At 39.9% G+C, this 18212-nt stretch overlaps 1 protein-coding gene across 1 annotated transcript in view; it reads left to right on the forward strand.

Moving 5' to 3' along the window:
- The window catches only part of LOC148028676 (uncharacterized), a 182956-nt gene that overhangs the window by 127366 nt on the left and 37378 nt on the right, over window positions 1-18212 (forward strand). The window lies entirely within an intron of this gene.

Genomic DNA, 18212 nt, shown 5'->3' on the forward strand with positions numbered 1-18212 from the left:
TTCAAATTTTTTTGCAGGGAATCTTCACACTTAAGCGTGGGAGGAATAACAACCAGGAAATATGTGCAAATAAAGCCACCAAAATGTGCTCAACATGGAAACATCCTTTGCAAATTGACACTTTGCTTTTGTACTTTCTTGTCAAAATTTCAAATGTGAAGCAATGTAAAATGTGCAGTCCAAAAGGCTCACATTAAAAAAATGGTGAAAGGAAAAGAAAGGTCAAACACCTTTTGTCTCATGCAAAAATAAAGGGTCTTTAGACCTTCGCCAAAATGTATGCAATTCAAATATTTATAATATCAAGAAAGGAAAAGGAAGAGGCTTGTCGGGTGATTTCAGGAGGTGGGAGGTTGAGGTGGTTACAACCTCTCTCTTCCTTTATCTTCTCCTCTCACGCTTCATTTCCTCCTCTCGCCCATTTTGGCACAACTCTCATCTTTTTTTTTCTTGCTCCTTTCTCTTGTGCTTCATTGCCAAATCTAATGGAGACCGAGGAAGAGGAAGAGGGTGAGGATGGAAGAATTTCCTAATTTCTTGTGTGCCTTTCTCTTGTTTGTTTTGGAGAAATGGTTCTTGGTGAAGAAGAAGGTTTCTTGGAGGTTTTTGTGGCGACCAAGTGTGCTTGCAGCCTCTCTTGGCCGATTCATGGTTCGATTTGTGCTGTCGCAGGGTGGTCTTCATTTGGTTCACTGGACGGGAAAGAGGTGGCTATGGAGCTTGCAAGAAAGATGGGTTTTGAAGTACGTGAAAAGGGTCCAAGGCTTCAACGGCTTTTTTTTTGCAAAGTCTCATGCTTAATTATTATCAGGATAGAATAGCCCTGACAATCTAAGAAGTGAAAGAAAACGAAGGTCTAATGAGAGAGGAGATGAAAAAGACTCTCAACAAAGACGTCTTCCATGACATTAAGAACTATCACACTCATTGCACTGACATTTGCTATGTCATACGGTCCCTTTTGCTGCTCCTTCTCTCCACTCGGAAGACACTCCCCAACCTTCTGAGTACTAAGAAGCCAGAGATGCATTCATCGATGAAGTCGTGGTGGTACTGGGGAGCCTCTCTAATATGACCACTTTAGACATACTCATGAATCAAAAAGAGCCAACAAAATGCTTGCAAAAGATTATGGAAGGGGTGCGAATGGTCTCAAGAGAGGTGGAGTGCTATTTGCAACTAATAGATTTTCTTCCAACTGCGGCTTTCGTGTCATCGACCCGACTCTGCCCCCCTCTCCTCTGTGCGAGTCCTGCTACTTCTGTGGAAATGGGTCTCCTTGACAAGCTCTAGGATGATGTTGTCGCGAGTCCCCTAGCTATGATAGCAGCCTTGGCCACCTCCGCAGAGGACCCAGAATGCAAGATGAATATTTTTCTTTCTGTAAGACTGATAAGCGACCATTTCTAACTCTTGGCCCTCCACAGAAGGGTTATCTCACCATCATTTTATCCATTCGCGTGGAGGGAAATCCATGTTGTCGTCCTGAGAAATAGTTTAAAACCAATCCTTCAACCTTTGACCTTAAAAAATAACTACATTTTGCTATGGTTGCATGTTTAAGTTTCTTAATGGTTGTTCTTATGCACATCTTGTTCCATTATCAATTCACTTCTTCTTTTCATCAAGATCACCCTATCCTAATAGACACAATAAATGTTTTTGTTTCCTTTTGTTTTGCCTTCAATAAAGCTTACTTTTCTTTCCTTTTTCCATGGGTCGGATTGGAGAACTTCAATGTTTTATACTTCGTAGTAAGGGTGTACTTTGATTCCATATCTTTTGCGGGTTTCTATTTGTGCTTCACTACTGATTATCTTTCATTCTATATTGAGTGTGATATTGCTCTTGTGTTCAATTTGTTGAAGAGTCCTATCTATCGGGTTTTGTTTGTGGTTTTATTTGGTGTGTTTGTGACCTAGGCTTCAACCACCTAGTTATGTGTGTATTTTTGTGATTATTTCCTTTCTCGATCCAATGACAATTCAAAGATGATGAATAAAAGAAATGAAGAAACGAAGACAAAGATGAAGATGAAGGTTTTTTAAGTGCTGATCGTGGTTCTTCTTCAAATTTGTTTGCGAGGACGCTTCACACCTAAGCGTGGGAGGAATGATAACCAGGAAATATGTGCAAATAAAGGCACCAAAATGTGCTCAACATGGAAACATCCTTTGCGAATTGACACTTTGCTTTTGTACTTTCTTGTGAAAATTGCAAATATGAAGCAATGTAAAATGTGTAGTCCAAAAGGCTCACATTAAAAAAATGTTGAAAGGAAAAGAAAGGTCAAACACCTTTTGTCTCATGTAAAAATAAAGGGTCTTTAGACCTTAGCCAAAATGTATGCAATTCAAATTTTTATAATATTAAGAAAGGAAAAGGAAGAGGCTTGTCAGGTGATTTCAGGAGGTGGGAGGTTGAGGTGGTTTACAACCTCTCTCTTCCTTTATCTTCTCCTCTCACGCTTCATTTCCTCCTCTCTCCCATTTTGGCACAACTCTCATCTTTCTTTTTCTTGATCCTTTCTCTTATGATTCATTGCCAAATTTAATGGAGAGTGAGGAAGAGGAAGAGGGTGAGGATGGAAGAATTTCCTAATTTCTTGTGTGCCTTCCTCTTGTTTGTTTTGGAGAAATGGTTCTTGGTGAAGAGGAAGGTTTCTTGGAGGTTCTTGTGGCCAGCAAGTGTACTTGTAGCCTCTCTTGGCCAGTTTGTGGTTCAATTTGTGCCATGGCAGGGTGGTCTTCATTTGGTGCACTGGCCGGGAAAGAGATGGCTATGGAGCTTGCAAGAAAGATGGGTTTTGAAGTACATGAAAAGTGTCCAAGGCTTCAAGGTCTTTGTTTGTTGCAAAGTCTCATGCTTAATTATTATCATGATAGAGGAGCCATGACAATCTAAGAAGTACCAGAAAACGAAGGTCTAATGAGAGAGGAGATGAAGAAGGCTCTCAAAGACATCTCCCATGAGGTCAAGTATTGCCCTCACTGCACTGACATCTGCTATGTCATACAGTCCCTCTCACCGCTTGTCCTCTCCACTCAGCAAACACTCCCCAACCTTCTCCTTGAACACCAAGAAGCCAAAGATGCATTAATCGAGGAAGCCGTGCTGGCAATGCGGAGCCTCTCTAATCGGACCACATTAGACGAACTCATGAATCAAGAAGAGCCAACAACATGCATGCAAAAGATTATGGAAGGAGTGTGAATGGTCTCAAGAGAGGTGGAGTGCTATTTGCAAAACTAATCAATTTTCCGCCAATTGCGGCTTTTGTGTCATCGACCTGACTCTGTCCCCCTCTCCTCTGTGCAAGTCCTGCTACTTCTATGCAAATGGGTTTCCTTGACAAGCGCTAGGATGATGTTGTTGCAAGTCCCCCAGACATGACAGCAGCTTTGGCCACCTCCGCAAAGGACTTAGAATGCAAGATGAATCTTTTTCCTTCAGTAAGATTGATGAGCGACCATTTCTGACTCTTGGCCCTCCACAAAACGGTTATCTCACCATCATTTTATCCATCCACGTGGAGGGAAATACATTTCGTCATCCTGAGAAATCGTTTAAAACCAATCCTTCAACCTTTGACCTTAAAAAATCAATACTTTTTGCTATGGTTGCATGTTTAAGCTTCTTAATAGTTGTTCTTATGCACATCTTGTTCCATTATCAATTCACTTCTTCTTTTCATCAAGATCACCCTATCCTAAAAGACACAAGAAATGTTTTTTTTTCTTTTTGTTTTGTCTTCAATAAAGCTTACTTTTCTTTTCTTTTTCCATGAGTCAGGTGGGAGAACTTCAATGTTTTATCCTTAGTAGTAAGGATGTACTTTGATTCCATATCTTTTGCCGGTTTCTATTTGTGGTTCACTAGTGGCTATATTTCATTCTATATTGAGTGTGATATTGCTCGTGTTCAATTTGTTGAAGAGCCCTATCTTTTGGGTTTTGTTTGTGGTTTTATTTGGTGTGTATGTGACCTAGGCTTCAACGACGTAGTTATGTGTGTATTTTTGTGATTATTTCCTTTCTCGATCCAATGACAATTCAAAGATGATGAAGAAAAGAAATGAAGAAATGAAGACAAAGATGAAGATGAAGGTTTTTTAAGTGCTAATCGTGGTTCTTCTTCAAATTTGTTCGCAGGGATGCTTCACACTTAAGCGTGGGGGGAATGATAACCAAGAAATATGTGCAAATAAAGGCACCAAAATGTGCTCAACATGGAAACATCCTTTGCAAATTGACACTTTGCTTTTGTACTTTCTTGTCAAAATTTCAAATATGAAGCAATGTAAAATGTGTAGTCCAAAAGGCTCACATTAAAAAAATGTTGAAAGGAAAAGAAAGGTCAAACACCTTTTGTCTCATGCAAAAATAAAGGTTCTTTAGACCTTAGCCAAAATGTATGCAATTCAAATATTTATAATATCAAGAAAGGAAAAGGAAGAGGCTTGTCGGGTGATTTGAGGAGGTGGGAGGTTGAGGTGGTTACAACCTCTCTCTTCCTTTATCTTCTCCTCTCATGCTTCATTTCCTCCTCTCTCCCATTTTGGCACAACTCTCATATTTCTTGTTCTTGCTCCTTTCTCTTGTGCTTCATTGCCAAATCTAATGGAGAGTGAGGAAGAGGAAGAGGGTGAGGATGGAAGAATTTCCTAATTTCTTATGTGCCTTCCTCTTGTTTGTTTTGGAGCAATGGTTCTTGGTGAAGAAGAAGGTTTTTTGGAGGTTTTTGTGGCCAGAAAGTGTACTTGCAGCCTCTCTTGGTCGGTTAGTGTCATGGCAAGGTGCTCTTCAAGAAACTTGGAGGAAAATATGACGCATTCTTACAGATTGTGAGAATCGTCCTATGGACAAGATTTGTATCTCAGTTAAAATTGTAATATAAAGTTTACTTTCAAGGAAATTGTCTGATCTTTTTTCGTGTCAATGCATAAAATTGTATAAAAGAACATGTGACTAACAGGTTAATTAAGGAAATTGCTTGTATGTGTTACCACTAATGTGCCCTTAGGTAAGTAGGAAACTAAAGCTATCAAGGGAAGCAGGTTAATTAAGGAAATTGCTTGTATGTGTTACCACTAATGTGCCCTTAGGTAAGTAGGAAACTAAAGCTATCAAGGGAAGCAGGTGAGCGGAACCCCCAACGTGTCCATCCTACTGTAGGGTGGTCCCAGAGAACTGGGAGGCTTTTCAACATTCAAATCAAGATGACATATTGAACTTAGATAATGTAGGGTACACCCTGGCACATATCATTTTAGGGGAATGGAATGGAACTTTACCCTACGGGTAGAGAGGTCTAGCGATGCATCCCTCTCATTTGGGGCTTGCATCAAGGTATTGTGAGCAAGATCTCCTTGAAGAATGAAGCCATGGAATAGATTTATATGAAAGAAAGAAACTTTGTAGGTGAGGCAGTGGTTGGTCTCTCATTCAAACATAAATACAATGATATTGGCTCTAGAAGGAGAACCGTAGCTCTACTGGTGAATATGAAGGAAGTTTGAGATAAATCATTAGATAACCAAGAAGATTTCAAGCTTCAAGTGGAGACAAACCACAAGTCATTGCAAACTTATTGGCACTTGTATTATAGAAAAATATGGAGGGGAAATAAAAGGGAGTCTCAACAAAGAACATCTTCCTCAAGCCGAAGAAGATTTCAAGCTTTGGCTAGAGGCAAACCCATAAGTGGTTGCAAACTTATTGGCACGTGTTACAAAAAATAAGTTGGAGGACTAGTTTGTGGGGGACTCATCCTAGAAAAGATTTGTGGTAATGTCTTGTGGTTCAATACAAGAGCAATAGTAGTCTTTTTTACTAGGAGGCCTCCCAAGGCTATGGAGGGTGCTTCTTGATTCAATGCTCTCCTTAAAAATGAAGGATATGCGAAGAAGATTTGCTATGGGCCAAGGGATTCTATGAAGTTGTCTGTGAAAATAAGAATATAACTTAGAAGGTTCTCAATTAGGGCATCTTATTTTGGGGGATCGACTTTGTTTACATTATGCCTTGGTAGCCCATCAAATTAGAAAGAGACCACTTGTGAAGGGAATTCCTCACTTGGGTCAAAATTTGCAAGCTCATAGCCTACACATGGAACATGCTTCCTAACATTTCTAGATTCCCCATTGGCTAACCCTTTTTGCAAACTTAGAGGGGGTTTCGTATCTCTTTTTATGCCATTGAAGAAACCCATATAACATAGAGTTGGAATTAAAATGGAATAAAAAATAGAAATAAGAAAACCTCGCATGGAGACACAACTATCCAGTGATTAGATTCTCAAATGTCCATGCATGATAGGTATTCAAGGCTCTCACAAATTAGACATGGCTACCCATACAATTATACTATCAAATATCCATGCAATGACTGGGCTTATTGTAGTTCTTATTCTTTTAGGTATGTTCTTCCTATTCAATAAGGAATGTTGTGTAGAGGGTTTTGCTTCCTAATCCTTTGGAACATGTAAGACAAGAAACCTCACTATGTGGATATTGGCATCTTGTAGTGGGAAATTTTCAAGGTTAAACTATCTTGGAACAAGACTGTAGGTTCATATCACAATTGTAGCCTATGGGGACATTAATATAAACAATACCCTAGTTTGGAGGAGGAATAAGAAGCCAATAGAATTATCAAAAAGTGTGTTGGGTGGATATGGCAATGCTCGCATGACATAGCAACAATAAGAAGGATTAAAATCAATCTAGAGCAAAAGAATAAGATAATGAATTATGGCAAATAGCTAGAAGTCACGAAGACAAATCTATAGCTACCAAGCAAAGCCATGTTGTACCTAAATGCATTGATATTAATCCACCTCTTGTTAAGGACTTCTCGAATAAGGCCTCCATATCTCATAATAGAAAATTCAGGCTACTAGATGGTAGGTGAACTACAATCCAACATCCAGCATTGTGGTCAAGAGAGACAAGACTAACACACAAACGTTTCAAGGGTAAACTAACTATTTTTCTAGTAATACAACAAAACCCTATGAAAGGCTTGTCACAAATATTATTGTTGAAGATGTTATTTTCAATTATTCTTGGTTTGAAGATAAGGGAAATAGCATTCAAGATTTGGATAATGTGGTGTCGAAGGGGTTTTTATCGAAAGGTTGTATCCACCAGGGATCAGAGGTAGAAGGAAGCAGAGATAGGAGATGCAAGAGAAGATAAAGAATACACAAGAGGTAAACACAATAATGACAAATCACAATGAATGAAATCAATATGTATCGACATAACCTATAATCCTTTGTCTAGCACTACTCATAAGCTCTCTCCAAGCATTAGATCTCCTGGAGCTCCCTCATAGAACAAAGACGTGGACCAGAAATAGAAGCTCCTTCTCTGCTGCTCGGAACCCAAATCTGATGGCTCCGTTGGCTTCAAAAGGGGAGTAAAACCCCAAAACACCTCCTCACGGATCTCCCAGATCACTTCTTCTTCCTCTTCCAATTCAAACTGCAGTTTTCAGCATGTCAATAGCGATCGCGATGCGCGCAATTTCGTCAATCTATTTTTTTATGAAAATCCCATAATTGGCTGAAAAAGCAACTTGCTTTCTGTATGCCATCCTAATTGAGAAGTTTTTTAAATTTTTTGGATTTTTTACAATAAATAATATTAAAAATAGGCTTAAATTATCCAAAAATCTAGTATTTTCAGATAATCCATGCTACTCACACTAGTACTAATGACTCAGATCACACTGACTCTCTTGATCAATAAGAAAGTTGGATGATGATGCATTCCAGAGCTTTTCACACTGTGTCCGTGTAGTAGTGGCACGATATCCATCCCCTCTGAATCTGCACATCCTCCGGTATGTGCCAAAATCCTAGTTGTCACCAAATTCTGAGTCCTCCTCATCCCTGACAACCATATCCTTTGCTTCTTCATCTTCCATATCTTCCTGGCTAGCCCCTATATCATCGCTACTATTTTCTTCCAATTCTGGCAACTCATAGGCAGTAGATTCCTGCCTCTTGAATAATTTGATTATTTTCCCTGCTACCGAAAGTTTTATGGTTATCCCATCCAACTCATTTAATGCATAAGTAGCATTATCAAATACCTATCTTACCACATAGGGCCCAAACCATCTTTTGGAAACTTTACACATGGTACTATGTTGGTTGTCTAAACTGCTATCATAAACCAATACCCAATCCCCATCTTATATGGTTCTTGGCCTCAATCTATGTCTTTTGTCAAACCGTTTCTTGTTCTATATCCTTGTTGCCCTTAACTTTGCAATTGTTGCATCTATGTCTTCTGACTTTCTTTCCAACTTTCAAATGCGTAAGGCCAATAACTCCTCTCGATTCAACTCCTCCTCCCAAGGTAGCACACTCCATGTGACTGTCATCTCTTCCATCATGATGATAGGTTTTTGACCATGCATCAATTCTGTAGGCATATATCCTGTAATGGCACTACTATGAGTTATTCTTGTTGAGATATCGAGCTCCACTCGTGATATGCCAGGGTGACCGTTGTGCATTTATGCCACCGACTTGTCAGTTGCAGATGCGGTTGGTACACCGCCCATGAATAATAGCTAGATGACAGCTACCCTTATCTACTCTAGTTCGTGGCTCAGTTAGTATGCAACCTTAGTTAGTTGAGTTTGGTTTGAGACCCATATATAGGGTTCTTCTATTTCTTTGCACTTGAGTTCTTTTTGGCTTACACAACTAAGAAGAGGAAAACTGTTTTCAGCCTCCACCTTTGTGTGTATTCCCCCATTGTGCAAGCAAGAAAGCTACAAGTGAGACTTCTTCCTTCTCTCCCACAATCTTGACATGGTATCAGAGCCTTGTTCGTGGTAAGGAGCTCAAAAAAGCAAGCTAAATTCGCGGTGTTCTGGTAAGAGGACCACTGTTGGTTTCATTTTTCTGTCTTGGGAGCAAGTCTCTGCAGAGGTAGCACAACCGAAAAGTTCAAGAGTGCATTGTCTCAGATTGAGACGCCCTTTGCAGTGTAGCAAGAGGACAGTATATGCTGCGGGTGAGGGCTTTAGCCCTCGGTTGCTCTATTTTTTTGATTTGAGGCCATTTCGGGGCCTGTTTTGGAGGCGGAAGTTTTTTGCACGCACTCAAGAAAAGGCCCAGTTTTATGCTGTGCGACCACTATTCTACAGGTTGGTGAAAAGTTACTGTAGAAATTGCATCGTATGCCTGTACCAGAGACATTGGGAGTTACAGAATCATCCTTGTTGCCTATTGATGCAAAATCGTCACTAGAAAGTGACTGTGTGGTCAAATACCACTTTCGTCAGTTTTGCAGATTTGCTCTTGTGAGGCTGAAGTTGTGTTCTTTGCAGTGACAGAATTTTTTGCAGTGTTCTGTAATGGCGTCTGATTCTCTTTCACAGATTGTCACTAAAAAGCTTGACAAGAACAACTTCCAAGCATGAAAGTTTAGCATGATGAATTTCCTTATGGGAAAAGGATATTGGGAATTCGTTGCAGGAAATGAAGAAGAACCAGTTCTTCCTGATATTCCCAATCAATAGCAAATGCAGGCATTTAAAGCATTGCATGAGAGATCCAGGAAAGTTATGTACTGGTTTTCTATCAGCATTTCAGACTCTATGATTGTGCATATTCAAGATGCAAGTATGCCAAAGGAGGCATGGGATACTTTGTCAAAAATGTATAGCACAAATACGCAAGCCAGGAAAATCCAGCTCAAGCAAGAGTTGCAAAATGTGCAAAGAGAAAATATGAGCATCAATGACTACCACATGAAGGTGAAGAAGATTGCAGATGCACTTGCTTCCATTGGGTCGCCAGTGGAAGATGATGATTTAGTTTCTGTGACCTTGAATGGTCTAGGAAAGGATTATGCACGGTTCCGAACATCCATTTCCGTCCGTGAAAGATTTCCTGATTTTGAGGAGTTGATTGCTCTTCAAATTTCTGAGGAGCAGAGAAATGGTGGTGTATCTTCTTTAGGAGGAACTTCAAAAGAAGTTGTCTTCTACTCAAATGCTGGAAGAGGTAGAGGCAGAGGTAGAGGAGGCCGATCTGAAGGCCGTGGTAGAAATCAGAATATGCAGCAGACTCAAGAAAACCAGTCCTATGGAGGAGAACGTGGTAACTCTAGAGGCAAGGGGAGCCAAAGAGGTCGTGGTGGATGGCAAAGAGGCCAAAATGCAAACTGTAATGTTGAGTGCTACTACTGTGGTAAGATGGGTCATATAGCTAAAGACTGCTATAAAAAGCAGAATGACATCATGAATGGAAAATTGCAACAAGTGAATTATGCATCTTCTAGTAGACAGGGTGCTGACAGAAATGAGCATTTGTTTATGGTGTAGCACATGAATAATTTTGTGACAAGTGTAGAAGAAAGCAACGATGTATGGTATGTTGACTCAGGTGCATCAAACCACATGACAGGTCATGCAGAATGGATGGAGGATGCAAGGAAAATGGAAAAACCAGGATTTGTGGAGGCTGGTGATGATACTGCACATCCTATTGTGCAGAATTTGGTTTCTGTTGGTCAAATGGTTGAGCAGGGCTTGCAGGTCACATTTAATCCTCATGGACGCTTTGTTGAGGATATGAAAAATAAAGGTCGCTTGATAGCAAAAGGAAAGAAGAAGGGCACAATGTTTACATTGGATGCAGACATGCCTGAATTGAGTGCAGCAATGTTTGCACATGGGACCAATGTAGTTACAGATATTGATATCTGGCATAAACGCATTGGTCATGTTAATGTACAGTGACTTAAATCAATGCAGACCCAAAATATTGTTGTAGGATTGCCTAAATTCAAGGTTGCAGAAATGCATAAGGTATGTGAAGCCTGTCAATTTGGAAAACAAGCAAGGAAACCATTTCCTAGACATGTTTAAGAGAGTAAGAAGCCATTGGAATTAATCCACTCTGATGTGTGGACTACTAAAGCTGCATCTCTCGGAGGCTGTCATTATTTTGTCACTTTTATTAATGACTATAGCAGAAAAGTTTGGGTGTATTTTATGAAAAAGAAAAGTGAAGTTTTTGGGCATTTCAAAACTCTTAAAGCTATGGTTGAAAAAGAAACATGCTTGTAAATAAAATGCCTAAGGTTAGAAGGAGGGGGAGAGTACCTCTCAAATGAGTTTGCAAGGTTCCTGCAAGAGCATGGCATAAAGCAGCAATATTCATGCACTCATACCCACAACAAAATGGAATTGCAGAAAGGAAAAACAGGCATATTGGAGAGGTATCTCGTGCCATGCTCAATGAAAAAGACTTGCCAGATTTTTACTGGGCTGAAGCAGTTGCTACAGCAGTCTACATAATGAACAGGACTCCCACTGCAGCAATACATGGGATGACTCTAGAGGAGAGGTATACTGGTAGGAAACCAGATATTTCTCATTTGAAGATTTTTGGTTGCATTGCCTATGTTCATGTGCCAGATGAGTTGAGATCCAAGTTGGATCCAAAAGCTAAGAAGTGCATCTTTATTGGTTACTCTTTGCAGCAGAAAGGGTATAGATGTTATAACCCTTCTACTCGTAAGTTTATAGTGAGCAAAGATGTTGTTTTTGATGAGATGAGTAGTTGGTATAAACCAGTAAATGTGATTGATAATGTAGATACACAAAACGGTAATGCTGCACAGAATTCACAGCAGCAGTCACAAGATATTAGTGGACCTGGAGCATCCTCTAGCAGTGGTTCACATTCTTCGCCATGGATAGGCAGATTGAGATCAAGAGAATCTTCTCAAAGAAATGCAGATAGTGGTATACAGGTATCACGAAAAGGAAAAGAGAAGGTAGATCAGCCTATGTTTGATGTGAATGCAGGTCACTCTTATGTGGATGGTGAATCCAGTGGCTCAGAATAGAGCATTGATTATGAGTTGGGTATTCCTTCTATTGTTACACCTAGAGTAAGGAAAACCAGGGATGTTTTGAGAGCACCTGGGAGTGAACCTACTTTGCGCAGGTCTACCAGAGCTAGGTATCCTGTGGATAGGTTGAAATATGATGGATTTACAACCATTCACTATGCATATATGGTCAAAGTGATACAGGAACCAGAACCCACTTCTTTTGAGCAAGCCATGGGAAAAGAAAAATGGGAGAAAGCCATGGATGAAGAAATGGATGCCTTGGAAGCAAATGCTACATGGGAATTAGTACCTTTGCCTAAAGATAAGAATGCAATTGGTTGTAAGTGGGTTTATAAGGTGAAGCACAATGCAAATGGTTCTGTGAACAAATACAATGCAAGATTAGTAGTCAAGGGGTATGCACAAACATATGGCATTGATTATGAAGAAACGTTGTAAGGATGGCAACCGTAAGAGCAGTCATTGCTATGGATGCATCAAAGGAATGGTCTTTATATTAGATGGATGTAAAGAATGCCTTCTTGCATGGTGATTTGCAAGAAGAGGTCTATATGGAGCAACCATCAGGTTATGTGCATGTTGTTCATCCTGAGTTTGTTTGCAGGTTGAAGAAAGCCTTGTATGGCTTGAAGCAAGCACCTAGAGCATGGTCTGACAAGATAGGACACTATCTTGTCACTATTGGCTTTCAGATTTCCAAGGTAGATTTCTCACTTTATGTGAGAAAAACAGAGAAAGATATTATGCTACTTGTCATTTATGTTGATGATTTGATTATGACAGGTGATAGTGATGAAGATATCCTTCATGTGAAAATGCTATTGAAGCAGAAGTTTGAGATGAAGGATTTAGAAGAGCTGCGTTATTTCTTGGGCATTGAGGTGATTAGATCACCAAGTGGGATACAGCTCTTGCAGAGACAGTATGGATTGGACATGCTGTCCAAATATGGGATGACAGGCTGTAAGCCTATTTCAGTTCCTTTGGAGCAGAATGTGAAGCTGAGTGCAGATGTAGGTGAGCCTCTGAAAGACCCTACTATGTATAGACGCATAGTAGGAAGTTTGATTTATATGACTATTACCAGGCCAGATTTGAGCTATGCTGTTGGATTGGTAAGTCAGTTTATGCAGGCTCCAAGGAAACCGCATTTGGATGTGGCTAGATGCATACTAAGGTATGTGAAGTCCACATTGCAGTATAGACTATTTTATGAGACTAGGGTTCAGATACAATTGTATGGATACACTGATGCTGATTGGGCTGATAGTATTTCTGATAGACGATCTACCAGTGGATATGTGTTCTCTTTTGGGAGTGCTGCAGTCACTTGGAGCAGCAAGAAACAGCCTACAGTTGCCTTGTCGAGCACAGAGGTTGAGTACAGGGGTGCAGCAATGGCTGCATGTGAGGTATCTTGGTTGCATAAGCTACTTTATGATATGCATCAGCCTACAGATGGGCCAGTTGTCATTTATTGTGACAACATGAGTAGTATACACTTGGCAAATAACCTAGTCTATCATGCTAGAACAAAGCACATTGAGGTGCATTATCACTATGTGCGGAAGAGGGTTTTACTAGGTCTTATTGATCTAGTTTATGTCAGCATAGAGGATCAGGTAGCTGACATATTCACGAAGGCATTGGGCGCAGAGAAGCTGCACAAGTTCAGAGACCTACTTGGTGTGCAGGAATTGGGATTGAGCTCGAGGGGGAGTGTTGAGATATCGAGCTCCACTCGTGATATGCCAGGGTGACCGTTGTGCATTTATGCCACCGACTTGTCAGTTGCAGATGCGGTTGGTATACCGCCCATGAATAATAGCTAGATGATAGCTACCCTTATCTACTCTAGTTCGTGGCTCAGTTAGTATGCCACCTTAGTTAGTTGAGTTTGGTTTGAGACCCATATATAGGGTTCTTCTATTTCTTTGCACTTGAGTTCTTTTTGGCTTACACAACTAAGAAGAGGAAAACTATTTTCAGCCTCCACCTTTGTGTGTATTCCCCCATTGTGCAAGCAAGAAAGCTACAAGTGAGACTCCTTCCTTCTCTCCCACAATCTTGATAATTCTATCAGCCCATAAAGCATAAGGAAGCAATCATGGCCACTCTTTTACCTTCTCTCCACATGCTTTTGTTAATGCCTTCACAATAGGTGGATGACCACTTTCACTTTCTCCATTTCCTTCAGGGTTATAGGCTAAAGTTAAAGCAAGCTTTATCCCCAACCGTGCAAAGAAATCATGAGCTTCATTTGCATCCAGCTCACCCCTATCTATAGTAATTTTTCCCACACAGCCATATCGACAAAAGATCTCTTCTAAGAGAAAAGTACACACAACATTTTTTGTCTTAGTACATAAAGCTCTCCCTCATTTTCCAAAGACCTATAGGTATTGTGACAAAATCCACCACCCACTTAAAATGAAGAGGCAATGGATATGTGGGTTGCAATCCATCACGATGTCTCACAGATGAATGCATTTGACATGTCCTACATGTTTCCACAAAGTGAGAAACATCCTTATACATCCCCTACCACCAATATCTTTCTTTGATCTTTGCAAAAGTACCCCAAACACCTCTATGAACAACCCATAAGCTTTCATGAAATTCTTGCATAACATTTACTTGTGAAGCTCTATCACCTAAAACTCGCAATGGCATTCCCTTTTTCTTTTTAACATGTTTCCATAAGTATCCATCGTTTAAGAAAAAACCATAGGCTTTTCTCTTAATCTTTTTAAACTCCTCATCTTACCATTCATCTCTCTTTGTTAATGTACTGAGGTATTGACCAACTCTCAACCACTCTCCTAAATATTTGTCTTTTAAAAATACTTCTACACAAGATGCAAGACATCTACAGTGTCTTCTTTTTGTTGTCCAAGCTTCTGTTAATGCTGTAGCAACACTTGCATTGCTAAATTCACTCTTACAACATCATTTTCAGCCGCAAGAAAGTCATCTTCTTCCTCCTCATCCATCATCCCATCTTCATTCTCATAGCGTGCTCGAGATAACATGTTTGCCACTGGGTTATCTCTTCTTGCAATATGCTGAAATTCAGGGTTCAAAGATTTAATGTATGCAATCCACCGGAGCATAGCAATGTCCGTGGTAGCACAACTAGTAATCATACCTAATACCGGCAAACAATCAATCTCAATGACTACATGAGTACCCATAAAATACTCCTTATCATATTTAAGGGTTGTCACAATTCCCCGTAATTCTCTTTTAACCTGTGGATACCTTCTTTGTTGTTTAATCAATACTTTAGCACCAAAGCGTATTGCTTATCTTTTCCCTTCCTCATCATCTCGCCCAATCGCCCATCCAATCTCGATTGGGCTTGTATCAACAGTAATAATGATAGGTTTTCCATGTGAATAGTAAGCCTTTCTCAATGTAGGAGAAGATTTCAAGAGTTGCTTCAATTTCTTCATTGCTTTCTGATGCTTCCTTTCCCAATGAAAACTCTAACCTTTCCTCAAAAGTTGATATAGAGCATCGGCTACATGTGCAAAGTGAGGAATCCATATCAAATAGAACACACATGCTCCCAAGAATCTACGCACCTCTGATACATTTGTGTATACATCTTGCATTCCCATCTATTTTTTCTGGTGATGGTCTTTGCCCATTGGGCCCACACATATGCCCAACAATCAAAACCTCTTCAACTCCAAAGATAGATTTTTGTCTAGAAAGAGTTAAATGCACCTCTTCTAGATGCATCAAAATCCTCTCACAATCCAGAATATGGTCTGCAACAAACTGTCTGCATCCATGAGTATCCATCTCTTCATTCTTTTCATCCACTGCACACCCTTTGATTGGAACATCATCCAAGAAGAGCATTGTCAATTGTGGTATAAAATCCCTAAATATCGTATTCATAGCATTTTTCATGTGTGCCACTCAATTTGTTGCACCCTCTAGGAGAATACACATCCATACTAACCCCAAGGGAGTCTTCATGGTTGTGATATCCCTGCTTTCAATTGCAAGCTGAAACTAATCATACCCCGAGTAAAGATCACCCAAAGAATAGATCGCTCTAACTGCAAAAGCCTTTGCAAATTCATCAACCACAGGACTTGCACCCACATCTCTTATGGTCACTTTATTGACCGGTTGCATGTCTTGAATAAATCTCAAAGCCCCATTCTTTTTGGGCACAATAAACCAACAGTTTGAGTACGGGGCTAAAGAAGGCTCCAAGATCTTCATGTGAATCTTTCATTTAGCAAATACATCAGCTTTGGCAAGTAAGCTTTAGGCACTGGAATAGGCCTCATGTTCCATGGTACATGTGGCACAACAAATATGACCATAGGAGAGACAACATTTGGATCCACACAACCTATTTCACTTGGCTAAAATGCAAATGCCTTTCCATGCCTAGTCAACATCTGCATAAAACAATCTCTCTCAGTAGGCAAAAGAAACCCTTCTGCACCAACTTTCAACTCTTGTAATGTTTTAGATGTAAATTGATGACCTATATCTTTATGATCTCGTAAGCTTGGCTGCCTTGACACTTTTTCATACAAACCCTCACTCTCTGGTGGAAGTGGCAAAGCAATTGGTTTTACCTTTTTTTCAATTGTCTTATACTTTGTCTCCACAAGTGCTTCGGCCCATTGTAATCCTTCCTGCTGAGCAAACAATGCTATAACATCATATATATCTAAAGAACATACTAACAACACTCTATTTTCAGCCTCATTTTCTGCATGTATAGTTGTTGAAATTTCAACCATAGTGTCATTAATATTCAGCTCATAAAAGATGCCTGAAATGCCTTCATTTTTAGCTAACAATCCCAATGCTCTTAGTTCCTTAGTAGCTCATTTCATAGATATGCATTTAGCCTTGCACATAGCTTCCATAGGCTTAAACCAACATGAACTATTTGCTGTAAACTGATAATAACCAATAGTAAATGCATGCTTCATTCCATCAAGGGGCAAGTACATCCTCTGAACAACACTATTATAGCCCCGCATTATAGTAGTGCTTAATGAAAATCCAGGTCTTTAAATTCCCTTGCATTTGGGAGCCAAAGAAAACTCTCGAAGCGTATCCCAATTCCTAGGATGATTTACACAAATAGTGAAATGGGACGGCTTTCCTCCCATCCTTGCTTCTAACTCTTGCATAAGTAGAACCATCATCAAGCACCTTTGTTTCCATACGCACTCTAATAATATAGGGTTGTCCCAAAATCACTGTATATGAGGAATTATATTGCACAAAGAATACATCACCAATTGTCACTTTTACATTAGGACATGCAACATACTCTCTCGAAGAATTATTTATAGCCCTCATACATCAACCATGATCAATGCATTTTCAGCCACCTCCTTCTCTTTTCCACATGCTGTCCACTGATTAGTAGCATCCTGCATAGATAATCCAGTACTTGCTTCATGCTCATATTCAGCCCGAATACCCAACAAACTAGTTTCCTCTTCTAGTTGCAGCAATGCAATAGTGGTATCACCAAGAAATTGATGCTTCCTCTTAATTATTTCAATGATCTCATCATGAAATTCTTGCTTGGCAATACCAAGCACCTCTCCCAAGGTGAATTCCACCCAACTGTTTAAGATCTGTTCTTTAAAAACCTTCTTAAGATCTGTGGTTGTCTCAATGTCAGATTGCAACTTATATCCTGGCTGCTTGCCCTTCTTTTTGCCCTCTTGTTTGCTATCCTATTTTTTCTCTTGATTGACCTCTTCCATAACATGCTCGGGAGGTGGCTGATTTGTAGCTTTAGGCTGATCCACACTTCTTCTTGTCATTCTTTTAGATGTCCCTGCATTATCTTCATCTCTCTTTCTTTTTTCTTCCACAAGTACATCTGTGTTTTGTACCTTTGCTAAATATGCATACACTGAATATGCATCTACTGGTGATTCCCAACCAGTTATGTCAGGAATGTCTTGCAATGCATGAGACATTTCACAATCAGTGTAATGAAGAAGACCTAACTGTTCTAACTAAGGGGAAAGAGAGAGAGAAGGATTGCAGAAGAAGAGGGAGAGGAGAGAGAAAGGCAAGAAGAAGAGAGAGAAAGAGGGAGAGAGGAAGAACAAGAGGAAGCCATGAAAGCTTGAGAAGGTGAAAAGAGAGTTTCTTGATAATTTTTGTGGTGCCTCAAAATACCCTCTTACACCTTATATACCGTCAGTGTGACTGGTATGTTCCCATGCCATATTCCCGTGATCCCCGTTCATTACAAACCATCCCGTCTCATAAAGTTTTTGTCCTAAAAAACAAGGGATGTAGTCATGGACTGTAA

The sequence above is a fragment of the Lygodium microphyllum genome, chromosome 11, assembly GCF_053477565.2.
Source record: "Lygodium microphyllum isolate KBCC chromosome 11, Lygodium_microphyllum_v1.1.10, whole genome shotgun sequence".
NCBI lineage: Eukaryota > Viridiplantae > Streptophyta > Polypodiopsida > Schizaeales > Lygodiaceae > Lygodium > Lygodium microphyllum.